The sequence below is a fragment of the Eptatretus burgeri genome, chromosome 11 (assembly GCF_056783735.1).
Source record: "Eptatretus burgeri isolate ZD-2024b chromosome 11, Ebu_testis_v1, whole genome shotgun sequence".
Taxonomy (NCBI): domain Eukaryota; kingdom Metazoa; phylum Chordata; class Myxini; order Myxiniformes; family Myxinidae; genus Eptatretus; species Eptatretus burgeri.
Window position 1 is genome coordinate 44,139,830 of NC_140971.1, and position 15,522 is coordinate 44,155,351.

Genomic DNA, 15,522 nt, shown 5'->3' on the forward strand with positions numbered 1-15,522 from the left:
TATATATGTTATGTTTATAACTTCTTATTGTATTCATTTTCCTATATGTTCAAAGGATTGTTGTTGTATATTATTCATGGATGTAATTTTCAGGGAAATATCAACACAAGATATTGTATAAATAAAATAATGGATTATCTTGAAATTAAACCTGAACTTAGGATAAAATATAGAGTTTCTAAAAAAGCCAATAATAAATTAAATAACCTGTTTTTCAAATATATAAATGAATGATTTTTTACCTATTTGGGAAAATAAGATAAAATTTAACAACCATAAAAATCTCCCAAATTCATTAAGATGTCTCATAGTTGGTTCAAGTGGATGTGGAAAAACCTGCTTACTTTTAAAAATGCTCCTCACTCCCAACTTTTTAGATTATGATAATTTAATAATTTTCACAAAGTCGAGTTTTCAACCAGAGTATCAACTACTCTCACAAGGTTTTAATGCTGGTCTTCAAAAAGAAGATATAATAGGTTTATTTAAACGTCAAAAACCTAAATGATTATAACATTGAAGATATAATTCAACTATTTTGTGATACACAGAGATGTAAAAAGAAATCAAATCTTATAACTTGTATTCTTAGTGATAATACGGATGATATACCGTCTCCCCAAGATTTGGATAAATCAAAGAACCTCGTTATCTTTGATGATTGTGTTAATGAGAGAAACCAAACGGTAATGGACAGCTACTACACAAGAGGGAGACATTCTTCTTGTAATTGTATTTATCTTAGTCAATCGTACTTTCAACTTCCTCGTCGTTCCATCAGAAACAATGCTAATACTTTTATTTTATTCAAGTTAAATTCAATAGATATCAATAATTTTTGGAGAGATAATTGTTCTACATTATGTAGTAAAAAGAAATTTGAGGATTATATGAAGCACACGACTGAAAAATATAAATATATTGTTGTGAAACAAGATGAGATATTAAGGGATATATTTTTTGTTTTATAAACAATTACATATATAAATGACAACTATTATTATAAATCTTGTGGGTAAATCTGCTTCTGGAAAAAACTTTCATAAATCAAGGTTCTTGTGTAGTACAAATGAGAATATTGTAAATTTACTTAAAAAACACCCCGTGATACGCATTGTATCAACAACAACTAGAGCAATAAGACCTGGAGAAGTAAAAGGTGAAGATTATCACTATATTTCAGTGGAGGAACATATGCGATTGAGGAATGAAGGACAAATATTTGAGGAGGTTTCTCTTGGTACAACAAAATATTCACATTGTAAGAGTGAGTTAAAGAAACTAAAATCTGGTGGTGTTGGGATATTAGAAACTAATCCAGAAGGAACGAGACAAATTATTAAATATCTGAGCGGAGTGAAGATTTTATCATTCGGTTTTGATGTTGATGAAGAAACTCAACACAAACGTATGAAAAGCAGAGATGCAAGGATTAGTGAAGAAGAAATTACAACTCGCATTAATGTTAATAAAGAATTTGATGAAATATTTAAAGAAAAGGATTTATTTGAACACATCTACTTGAATGATGAAGAAAAGGAAAATTTCCCTGTTGATCTTTACAATTCATTAAATGATATTTTACAATAAATAAATGGATACAAAAGAAAGAGCAAGAAGATTTAAGGAACATCAAGAGTTGGTTTCAAAAGTTGTAAAACAACAGGAAGACATAAAGAAGAAACGCAGACAGAAACTAACGGGCGAAGAAGCATTTGAAAAAAACAAGAGAAATTTTTTAAACCACTTTTAAAAACTTCCCAAGAAAAATGAAAGATGTTTCCACAGTTCCCACAGTAGAATATACTCCTAGAAAGCTTCAAATGTTAAAAGATTTCAGTCAAATGACGGAGGAAGAATTAGAGCATTTAGGAGAATTAGAATATGATGATGAAGGTTTATTTCAACAACTGGAAGAGATTAATCAACCCCCTGATTATATTGTGAATGCTGTTCAAAACAATGAATATTCAGCGGATTCAAAAACCAAAGCAGGACTCATTCCAACAGAACAACCAGCAATATTTCATCTTGTTAAAGAAAAGGTATTGATATTTAATGATGAATTAAGGTTCTTAAGTTCTGCTCAACCCCCTGTTAAACTAACTCCGAGATTAATGTTTCTTCTCACAAAAGATGGAAGACAAGGTTCAACTGTGAGGGATGAATCAAAGTATATTGATAAACCATTGGATATGGAAAATAATGATGATAGAGTATATATTGATTTGCTGAACACTCTAAATTATAAGGTTATTCTTTCTGGTAAAAGTAGGAAGAATGAGAAGGAGAAACACATTATTCAGGCTTTAAGTATCCTTGGTTCAGGTATTAGTTTTCTTCCAAATGACCCATCGCAATTAGTTAATAGACTGTTATTGTTGTTCGGCAGTAAGAAGGCTGGAAATAACAATTGTTTTAATGAAGCATCAGCCATTTTAGACCAGTTGATGAACATGAAAATAATTAATAAATCTCAATATAAAGACATTTTAACTCATATTAAATAAGATGAGAAGCACAATCCTGAGTTTTAATTTCACAACAAGCGACCACACATCTTCATTCCCATACCCACTACAACTTGACACAACAAAAGAATATGAGGCATCTTTATTGTCCATGGAGACTTATAATACCTTATTTAATATAACCGAGAAAAATGACAAGTTTAGTTATAATCCGGGAAGTGGATACAAAACGATAACAGTCTCACCCGGAGCATACGAGATTTCTCAAATATCTTCCGAAATTGCTCGTCTTATGAAAGAACAGGGTGATGAACCAAAAAATATTGTTATAAACATTCAAAAACATACTTCAAAATCAACGATTAAAGTTAAAAATAACTACAAGGTTGATTTCACAATTGATAATTCATTTAGAGAGTTATTAGGTTTCTCCTCAAAAAAGATTGAAACTAATGGGACGTTTTACAGTGATAATGTCATTCAAATATCCTCAGGAATAAATTCGGTGTTAATTCACTGTGATTTGATTGATGGTGCTTATAATGATGGATTAAAAACAAATACAATATTTTCATTCAGCGCATACTCAACCCCAATTGGTTATAAATTCAATATGGAGCCTAAAAATTTGGTTTATCTACCTGTGTCAGGAAAAACCATACACAGAGTAAATTTTAGGATAACCGACCAAGATAATCGTGTGATCTCTTTTAATGGAGAAGTTATATCCATCAGAATTCACCTACGTGAAGTTTTTCAATAAATAAATACGATGGTTATTGTGAGGAAGCACGAGTTGGGAAAATATAAAATAATTACAGGGGATGGGATGTTCCTTTCCCCGTACTACAAGGGTGAAGGTATGTATCTTGGTAGAGGATACTATAAACCTAAGAGACAAAGGGGTGTTGGACATCAATTTAGAGGAGATGGGATAATTGATACTCTCATGGGTATTGGTTCAACTATTCTTAAACATAAAGACCTAATTGGTTCAACTGCTTCTGCTGTGGGAAATGTAGCAGGTGCTGTAAAGAGTATAAAAGATGCTCAGAAAGAATCTCATAAATTACAAGCAATAAAAGAAATTAAGAAAGGTAAAACTCAGTTGTCCCCCCAAGAACGACAGAAAATAATTCAAATACTTGGATCAGGGTTTCAAAAGTTTTAACATCTTTTTCCTAAATAAATACAAGTATGGAAGCAATTGATAGTATCTATGATTTGGATGATACTATTATTATCTCAAACTCCACTAAATAGAAGATTACTTCAAGGTAAATGCAATAACTGGAACAGACTGGAATACAAATGGTACAAAAAGTTTTGAAATAAATAATCAACAAACCTATTTGAATCTCTCCGAAAGTTTCTTGTTGTGTAAATTTAAATTCACTAAGGCTGGGAATAACACAAACGCTACACTTGTAAATGATTTCTTCTGGAAAATGTTTGATAGTGTGCGATTGTATATTGGAACACAAGAAGTTGAAGCGGTTGATTATGTCTCTGCTGTATCTGAAATGATGAAATTTACACTCTATACATTCAGTGATAGAATGGGAAAGGGGTCTGTCGAAGGTTTTATTCCTGATATGTCAACGGGAACAAACACAGACCCTGGATATATTCAAAGGAAAGGAATGTATAATGATGATACAAAAGCAGAAAATAGTTTTACTGTGGCAGTTCCTCTTAAAGGTATATTTGGATTTTGTGATTATGATAAAGTTCTGTATGGTCTTAAAATTAGATTTCAACTACAAAGGAATGATAATGAAAATAGATTGCTTTTTGGTGTTGGTAATGCTTTTGGTGATCAGAATAAATTTGTAATTGAGGAGATGAGTTGGTATATCAGTGAATATACTCCTAATCTTAAAACAGAAGAGATGTTGAATCGAAGACTTAACTCAAAAAAACCACTCAGTGTATCATACCTCAAAAGAAGATGTCAACACGTTAAACTCAATCAAACTACTTACACGTGGAATTTGGGTGTTCTGGAAGGAAAGCCACGATATCTGTGGATGATTTTTAAAAAGCCAGATGGTGATACTGCGACTGATAAGAATAATGCATTGAGTGATAATGCTAAGGTGAAACAACTTCGCGTTTCTCTAGATGGAACATTTTATCCACGAGATAGATTGGAAATTAATTGGGAAAAAATGATTTTGCTGAAGCATACAAGTCTTACCAAAAGGTGTGTGAAAGTAATGGAAATAAAGAACCTATTTTGGATATGACAGCATTTAAAAGTTTGTATACAATCTATACGTTTGACCTGAGCGCTCAAAAAGAAACTATAAAGTCTAATCGAGTGGATACTTCCCTATACATTGAAAGAGGAGAGAGTGAAGAAGTTGATACATATTGTTTGCTTTTGGAAGAAACAGAATTGCAGATTAATACAGATAATGGTGTGATGATTAGTCTCACATAATTTTTTGTTAAATAAATGAGTGGCAAAGTACCAACTGGGGTATATGTTAATCAAATCAATCTTCATAAACTATCATCTTGTGTTCAAAATCAAAAGCCTTGTACGATTAACGTTAATACAATTCAGAGAAAAGGAGCAGTAAGAATTGATGTTTTGCTCACAAGAGAACAGGTTAAAATCTTGAATGACACTGGCTCACTTAAAATTAAAATGACAAAACCAATGTTGAAAAAATATTCAATAAGAGAGACGAGTGGAGGATTTCTCCCATTTCTAATTCCTTTATTTGCTGGTTTAAGTGCGGTTGGAGCATTGACGGGTGGTATTTCAACAGCGGTCAAAACTGCCAACGAAAGGAAGGCTCAACTCCAGGCTCAAAAAGAATTGGAAAGACATAACAAAGAGTTGGAGAAACAAATTAGTGGAAGTGGTGTAATTGTAGATTTTGCTGAAAAACTTGAAGGTCTGCCTGATAAAGCGAGATTGTTAGTTGGAGATATGCTTTCTTCTATAGCACAAGCAGGTGTAAAATTAACGAAAAGAGGTAATGGATTATATCTTTCTAATAAATAAATGAGCATTGATGAGTGGTTGAAAGAATTTGGAAAGAATACAACATCAAATTTACAACTTGCCAAATATTGTAAGAAATTAAAAATTCATAATGTGGTTATTTGTATGAGAGATGAATTAACAAATGTGTCGAAACATACAAAGAATATTATTATGAACTTAGAAGATAATGATGGGAACGGTTCTCATTGGGTTTGTATTTTTAATAGTCAAGACAAATATTATTTTGATAGTTTTGGTCTTCCACCACCTGTTGAAGTCATAAAATTCTTACAGAATGGTGTTTATCAAACATTTCAAGTCCAAGAATTAAATTCCAAGTGTTGTGGTCAATTATGTCTATATGTGTTATTTCAACTCAACAAAAATAAAAAATTTTATGATATTATTTTTAATCTAATATAAATGACTTATGTTGGTAAAGATGGTTCTATCTTTGGTGTATCTCAAGAACTGGATATTGATTTATCAAATTATTACACAAAGGCACAGGCTGAACGATATAAATATAATATAAACAAAAATATTAACATGAAAAATGCTTATAAATTAAAAAATTATCCAAGCCCGACTGACGCGAATGACTTGGTGAGATTAAGCGATTTATCACAATATATATACTTAAATAAAACGGCTGTGTATTCTAAAGATACAGAAGTGTTGATATTATCTCCAGGTCATACAGAATTCACAGTTCAAATTAAAATAAATTTTTATAAAGAAGGGCGTATCGTTTGTATGAGAATAGAACAATGGGGGTATGATATGAATGATTTAGGGTATAATTGGTCATTTAAAATTAACCTCGAAGACCTGGAACAATTAAATCAGTCTCGTAAGGAAGAATATTATCCACTTGGTATCGAGAATGAGTTTTGTGGAGCCACGATTAGTAAACAACAAATAAAAGAATTTAATAAGGGTAAATATAATAATGGTTTTGCCCTTGTTTATCTCATGAAAACAGAAAAAACAGGATTATATATAATAAGTAAGGAAATACAAAATGATTTAACTATGGGAAGATGGGGAGGTGTTCTGTGCCATAATATTATTCTAACATATATTTCTAATACATAAATGACAGCAAGAAGGCTTCAAGAAAATTATCATTTCTGTGTCCAAGCATACCTTCAAGAAAAGGGTATTCGGTATTTTAATAAATATGTTCTACAACATAAGAATGAGGTATTTTCAATAAAAGATTGGCATTATGCTGATGTTGATAAACCGACAACTTTAGATTTAATTAGAATGTTAAATAATGAAAAAATTATAAGGTTAAGAAAAGGTAAGGCTCTTTTAGAAATTCAAAAGAAATTTTATTGGTATCCTGTTGTAAAAAAAATTATTTTAGATACAGGAATAACAAGAAATCCTGATGAATATATGTATAATATTCTATGGGGTGTAAACGATTCAAGTATAGTAAGGGATGAGGAAGGAGTTGAAGAAGAGAGGGAAGAGAGAGAGAAGGAGGAAAGAGAGAAGAGAGAGAGGGAGAAGAAAGAGAAGGAGGAAAAGGAGAAGAGAGAGAAGGAGGAAAAGGAGAAGAGAGAGAAGGAGGAAAGAGAGAATAGAGAGAGGGAGGAAAGAGAGAAGAGAGAGAGGGAGGAAAGAGAGAAGAGAGAGAGGGAGGAAAGAGAGAGAATGAATAAATATAAAAATATGGAAACCAGTGAGATTCAAAAGATTGGTGGTATTACAGAAAATAACTCAACCCACCGAGGAGGAAAACAAAGAATTGACAAGTCTATTTGCAATACTTTCGACAAGACTATTAGCATCGACAAGATATGGATTTTAATTCAAGTTTTTTCTTAAATAAATGGAGGAGAGAGTGAAGGCATTTCTAAGGATTCTTTATGTTTTAAAAATTAAGATTCAAATGTGCATGTTGGAAACTAAAAAGGTTTTTGCACTCTGCAGGAATTTTTCTCATAAATAAATGAGTTATTGTCTCAAATGTAAAAAGAAAACTAATACTAAAAATATTTCATATATTAAAAGTAAAAATAACAGGGTTATACAAAAAGGTATATGTTCGGTGTGTGGTTCAAAAAAATCAATTTATCTCCAAACACAAACTCGGAGGAGATATACAAAAGTTTTTATCAGGAAGTAAATTTACAACTACTGGAATACCAGGGGAATTACATCTTCCAGGTTATTCTTTCTGTGGTCCAGGCACAAACTTAGATAAAAGATTAGATGAGGCAGACAATCCTAAATCCTGGAGTAAACCAATCAATAGAGTTGATGAAGTGTGCATGAGACACGATATTGATTATGGGAATACCACAACGTTGGAAGAAAAGCATGAAGCCGATAGAGAAATGTTGTATAATTTGTCTCTGATACAAAATCCAACCTTGAGAGAAAAAGTTGATAGGTTCATCGTGAAGAAGATGATTAGTGCTAAATTGAAACTTGGACTTGGAAATTCAAAAACTTATAGGCTCTAATGATGCCATTAAGACTGAAGAGCAATTAGCTGATGAATTACATAAACCAATATTCACAAAGTTTCAGAGAAGGAAAGTTTATTCCAAGGAAGTTGATTATATCTGGTCTGCTGATTTGATTGAACTCAATAATGATAAGGGGTACAAGTATGCTTTAACCGTTATTGATTTGAGGAGTAGATATGCGTGGGTTGTCCCTTTAAAACAGGTAATACTCTTATGTTAGCTTTTCAACAGATATTTAATAAAAGTAAGAGAAAACCTAAGAAATTGTGGACTGATGAGGGTAGAGAGTTTTATAACAAGACATTTATGAATTTTCTAAAAAATAACAGTATTACATTATACAGTACCTTTAATGAAGGGAAGGCAGTTGTTGTTGAACGTTTTAATCGTACCTTAAAAGAGAGACTATATAAAAAATTCACACAACTCGGTTCACAACAATGGTCATCTTTTATTCAGGATATTGTGGATAAGTATAATGACACGATTCACACGTCAACGAATATGAAGCCATCAGAAACATTTACAAAATTAAAATATGAAAAAGAGATTAATGTCAGAAAACCTAAGTTCAAAGTTGGTGATATCGTAAGAATATATAGGTGGAAATCTCATTTTGAAAAGGGTTTTACTGAACGATGGACGAAAGAACTTTTTAAAATTGTTGATGTAATAGATACAGTTCCTTGGACTTATAAAATATATGATTTGGAAGGGGAAGAGATTTTAGGTTCATTTTATTCACAGGAATTACAAAAGACAAAACTAAGCAGATAATACACCTTTGTGGACACTAGAGGGACAAGTCCGAGGTGTATTACAGTATATAATGTGTGTCAAGGGGGACGTTCTTAGATCTGTGAACCCCAAACACAGAATCCTCAACTGAATAGTCAAGGCTTAACTTTTGTTTGTGTGTGTGTGTGTGCAATGGGAGCAATAGGTTGGCGCTTCACTCCCTCCTACTATACACCGTTGTGGACACTCGAGGGCCAAGTCCGAGGTGTATAACAGTATATAATGTGTGTCAAGGGGGACGTTCTTAGATCTGTGAACCCCAAACACAGAATCCTCAACTGAATAGTCAAGGCTTAACTTTTGTTTGTTGATGTGTATGTGTGTGTGTCCCAACCCTCACATTCAAAATCTCAACCCCAACCCTCACATTCAAAATCTCAACCCCAACTCAATCCTCGCCCAACACAATGTCTTTTTCAAAATGAGATTTCCACCTATATATATATATATTTTTACGTTTTTTTTTTTTCTTCTTCCAATTCTGTCTTTTAAGGCTTTCAGGTTTGATGACGTAGAAAGAGGGAGTAAGCCTGCACTTTCTTCCCAGAACGAACAATGTATATTTTTTGTTTTTTTCTCTTCTTCCAATTCTGTCTTTTAAGGCTTTCAGGTTTGATGACGTAGAAAGAGGGAGTAAGCCTGCACTTTCTTCCCAGAGCGAACAATCTATATTTTTTGTTTTTTTCTCTTCTTCCAATTCTGTCTTTTAAGGCTTTCAGGTTTGATGACGTAGAAAGAGGGAGTAAGCCTGCACTTTCTTCCCAGAACTTTCTTGATCTTGCTCCCATCAAGCACCATCCGACAAAGAACTACATCGATAGGTTTAGATCCCAAAGAGTGATAGCAACTCCAAAAGTCTCCAAAATATAAATAAATAAAATAATAATAATAATAAATAAATAAATAAATAAATAAAAGCCCCCAAAAAGTTTCAAGTGTCCAACATAAACCCAACTTTCCAAGTCTTCAAGGTATAACCACATTCCCGTTGAGTTTCCAAGATATGTATCACATTGTGAGTTATCAATCCAGAACCCACATTTCAAGTATTCAAAGTAAAACCAACTTACAAAGTCTCTTAAGGATAACTCATTTACTGATTTTTTCAAAATTTGTGAGTCTCCAAGGTAGGCCCCATATTTAGAACCATCTTGGCAGAACCCTTTTCCTGAGTCTCCAAGGTAGTTATTTAAACCATCAAGGCAGAACTCATTTACTGATTTTTTCAAAATTTGTGAGTCTCCAAGGTAGGCCCCATATTTAGAACCATCTTGGCAGAACCCTTTTCCTGAGTCTCCAAGGTAGTTATTTAAACCATCAAGGCAGAACTCATTTACTGATTTTTTCAAAATTTGTGAGTCTCCAAGGTAGGCCCCATATATATATATATATATATATATAGCTATATAGCTATATAGCTATATATATATATAGCTATATATATATATATAGCTATATATATATATATATATATATATATATATAGCTATCTATATATATAGCTATATATATATAGCTATCTATATATATAGCTATATATATAAAGCTATATATATATATAGCTATATATATATATAGCTATATATATATATATATAGCTATATATATATATATATATATATATATATATATATATATATATATATATATATATATATATATATATATATATATATATATATATATATATATATATATATATATATATATATATATATATATATATATATATATATATATATATATATATATATATATATATATATATATATATATATATATATATATATATATATATATATATATATATATATATATATATATATATATATATATATATATATATATATATATATATATATATATATATATATATATATATATATATATATATATATATATATATATATATATATATATATATATATATATATATATATAGCTATATATATATATATATATATATATATATATATATAGCTATATATATATATATATATATATATATATATATATATATATATATATATAGCTATATATATATATATATATATATATATATATATATATATATATATATATATATATATATATATATATATATATATATATATATATATATATATATATATATATATATATATATATATATATATATATATATATATATATATATAGCTATATATATAGCTATATATATATATATATATATATATATATATATATATATATATATATATATATATATATATATATATATATATATATATATATATATATATATATATATATATATATATATATATATATATATATATATATATATATATATATATATATATATATATATATATATATATATATATATATATATATATATATATATATATATATATATATATATATATATATATATATATATATATATATATATATATATATATATATATATATATATATATATATATATATATATATATATATATATATATATATATATATATATATATATATATATATATATATATATATATATATATATATATATATATATATATATATATAGCTATATATATATATATATATATATATATATATATATATATATATATATATATATATATATATATATATATATATATATATATATATATATATATATATATATATATATATATATATATATATATATATATATATATATAGCTATATATATATATATATATATATATATATATATATATATATATATATATATATATATATATATATATATATATATATATATATATATATATATATATATATATATATATATATATAGCTATATATATATATATATATATATATATATATATATATATATATATATATATATATATATATATATATATATATATATATATATATATATATATATATATATATATATATATATATATATATATATATATATATATATATATATATATATATATATATATATATATATATATATATAGCTATATATATATATATATATATATATATATATATATATATATATATATATATATATATATATATATATATATATATATATATATATATATATATATATATATATATATATATATATATATATATATATATATATATATATATATATATATATATATATATATATATATATATATATATATATATATATATATATATATATATATATATATATATATATATATATATATATATATATATATATATATATATATATATATATATATATATATATATATATATATATATATATATATATATATATATATATATATATATATATATATATATATATATATATATATATATATATATATATATATATATATATATATAGCTATATATATATATATATATATATATATATATATATATATATATATATATATATATATATATATATAGCTATATATATATATATATATATATATATATATATATATATATATATATATATATATATATATATATATATATATATATATATATATATATATATATATATATATATATATATATATATATATATATATATATATATATATATATATATATATATATATATATATATATATATATATATATATATATATATATATATATATATATATATATATATATATATATATATATATATATATATATATATATATATATATATATATATATATATATATATATATATATATATATATATATATATATATATATATATATATATATATATATATATATATATATATATATATATATATATATATATATATATATATATATATATATATATATATATATATATATATATATATATATATATATATATATATATATATATATATATATATATATATATATATATATATATATATATATATATATATATATATATATATATATATATATATATATATATATATATATATATATATATATATATATATATATATATATATATATATATATATATATATATATATATATATATATATATATATATATATATATATATATATATATATATATATATATATATATATATATATATATATATATATATATATATATATATATATATATATATATATATATATATATATATATATATATATATATATATATATATATATATATATATATATATATATATATATATATATATATATATATATATATATATATATATATATATATATATATATATATATATATATATATATATATATATATATATATATATATATATATATATATATATATATATATATATATATATATATATATATATATATATATATATATATATATATATATATATATATATATATATATATATATATATATATATATATATATATATATATATATATATATATATATATATATATATATATAAATATATAGCTATATATATATAAATATATATATATATATATATATATATATATATATATATATATATATATATATATATATATATATATATATATATATATATATATATATATATATATATATATATATATATATATATATATATATATATATATATATATATATATATATAGCTATATATATATATATATATATATATATATATATATATATATATATATATATATATATATATATATATATATATATATATATATATATATATATATATATATATATATATATATATATATATATATATATATATATATATATATATATATATATATATATATATATATATATATATATATATATATATATATATATATATATATATATATATATATATATATATATATATATATATATATATATATATATATATATATATATATATATATATATATATATATATATATATATATAGCTATATATATATATATATATATATATATATATATATATATATATATATATATATATATATATATATAGCTATATATATATATATATATAGCTATATATATATATATATATATATATATATATATATATATATATATATAGCTATATATATATATATATATATATATATATATATATATATATATATATATATATATATATATATATATATATATATATATATATATATATATATATATATATATATATATATATATATATATATATATATATATATATATATATATATATATATATATATATATATATATATATATATATATATATATATATATATATATATATATATATATATATATATATATATATATATATATATATATATATATATATATATATATATATATATATATATATATATATATATATATATATATATATATATATATATATATATATATATATATATATATATATATATATATATATATATATATATATATATATATATATATATATATATATATATATATATATATATATATATATATATATATATATATATATATATATATATATATATATATATATATATATATATATATATATATATATATATATATATATATATATATATATATATATATATATATATATATATATATATATATATATATATATATAGCTATATATATATATATATATATATATATATATATATATATATATATATATATATATATATATATATATATATATATATATATATATATATATATATATATATATATATATATATATATATATATATATATATATATATATATATATATATATATATATATATATATATATATATATATATATATATATATATATATATATATATATATATATATATATATATATATAGCTATATATATATATATATATATATATATATATATAGCTATATATATATATATATATATATATATATATATATATATATATATATATATATATATATATATATATATATATATATATATATATATATATATATAGCTATATATATATATATATATATATATATATATATATATATATATATATATATATATATATATATATAGCTATATATATATATATATATATATATATATATATATATATATATATATATATATATATATATATATATATATATATATATATATATATATATATATATATATATATATATATATATATATATATATATATATATATATATATATATATATATATATATATATATATATATATATATATATATATATATATAGCTATATATATATATATATATAGCTATATATATATATATATATATATATATATATATATATATATATATATATATAGCTATATATATATATATATATATATATATATATATATATATATATAGCTATATATATATATATATATATATATATATATATATAGCTATATATGTATATATATATATATATAGCTATATATGTATATATATATATATATATATATATATATATATAGCTATATATATATATATATATATATAGTGTTCGGAGTGCTCAGTTCCTCAATACTGACCACAGGCTTGTTGTAGCAACTCTAAAGCTGCACCTTAAATCCTGGAGAATGGTACCATCCCAGCCTAGGCTGGATGTTGCCAAGCTCAGGGATGAGAGAGTAGCTGAGGAGTTTGCGAACAGGCTGAGTGGACACTTGGGGGGTCTGGGTGCTTTGGGGGGTCCTGAAGAGTTGTGGAGCACCTTCAAGACCACCGTCCTTGATGTTGCCGGTGGATGCCTTGGAGTTCACCGCAGGGCAAAGAAGAATTTTGTCTCTCAAGGGACAC